Raw genomic sequence first — 1628 nt, forward strand, 5'->3', positions numbered from 1 at the left:
TAATAGCACAACAACAGCAGCCTAATGTCAGTATGATAAAAATACTGAATCTATAGATAATAACAGTTTTTCCTCAACTGGCTGTCGCTATGCTGAGCTCCAGTTAGCCGCCTTATCTCACTGCGCGAGAGGCAACTGCGTCATGCGTCACGGGCAAAAGGTCAAAGGTAACAAGGTGACCGGAGGGCTTATTATGTTGTACAAAAACCAAAACAAAACAAAAAAATAATTTTAGTACATGTTATTATGTGTCAGAAGAGGGCTTTGAAAATAATAATACCAAAAAATAAATAAAATAAAAAAATGACCAAAAGGGCACTTTGGGGCAAGGAGCAAAAAGGGCAGGTGCTCAAGCCCCCCCAGCCCCCCCACCCCCTTTCTGCACGTGCCTGGAGGAAAGCATATAAGATTGTTATGCTTTACTCTTTACTCTCAATTTGTTTTGGCTAAAACAGCACAGATGTTGTCTATAATTCACATAGCTTTATTTGCAGTATATTAGACAGGAAGTGGACAGAAGAGGGGCGAAGACATGTGTCAATGCTCTAAGGGTCAGTAATCACATCCCAAACGGCTGTGTCAAAGATTAATAAACTCTTTATATGTATTAATATGCAGTGTTGCATGAACATATTTTTAGTGCTATATTCCTCACCTTGAAACATTGTGTAAAGTTGCATTATGTTCATATTGTGTTAGTTGTGCTCATACATCTGATGTTTACGCATTCAAACACTAGTTATAACTAATTTATACAATCTGATATCTGAATCCTTCTCCCAACCTGATGAGAACAATAAGCAAACTCATATAAACTCACTCCAGTTCACGCGATCTTTGATGCACTTTGAAAAGAAGACACAGCAATCAGTTCAGTTTCTGTAAGAGAAACCAGTAAGTATTCATAGTATTTAATAACGATCAACAAAGCACAGACATTTCTCTTCATTCTGATTCCAGTATATTCTTCCTCAGACCTTTATGGTGTTTACAATGAAACCACCCAGATCCTTCACTGATTTTGAAATGCCACCCTGAAAGTGCTTGCTTCCTCAAACATCAAGAAACTGGATACAGAAAGATGATCTTGGACCTGAAAAACCTTTACTCTAAGCATTGCACTATCACAAGAAAATCTGACTAATGTGATCATTTTTCAGAGGCTTGCATAAATTTAATAAGCCATAAAAAGGGCATTTTTGCAAAAAAAAAAAATAAATAAATAAATAAAAAGTTTTTGCTTTTAACTGTCCCTTTCAAGAAGAGCTGTCCAAACTTGGAGAAAAAAAATCATTAATAAGTAGATGACACTGAATGCTCTAATTAATGCTGCAAATAATGATCTAAATATGTTGGGTGACAGCGGCTGAAGTTCCACAGAAATCATCTCTTCCTCATTCTCTTCACTCCAACTGGTATCATCCTGTCCCTCTTCTGCAACTCAGCGACCGTGTCTGATACTTAGCAACAACAAGGAGAAACTTTAAAGCACTGTTCCAAAGAATGAATGATGTTAGAACATAAATACAAAATAAAAATCATCTTAGGAAGAGCACTTAAACACATTGGAAATGGATTACTGATTTTATTTCTATTTCGTTTGACCTGGTAAAAAACATATATTTATA

This window comes from Poecilia formosa, unplaced genomic scaffold (assembly GCF_000485575.1).
Source record: "Poecilia formosa unplaced genomic scaffold, Poecilia_formosa-5.1.2 Scaffold21, whole genome shotgun sequence".
NCBI lineage: Eukaryota > Metazoa > Chordata > Actinopteri > Cyprinodontiformes > Poeciliidae > Poecilia > Poecilia formosa.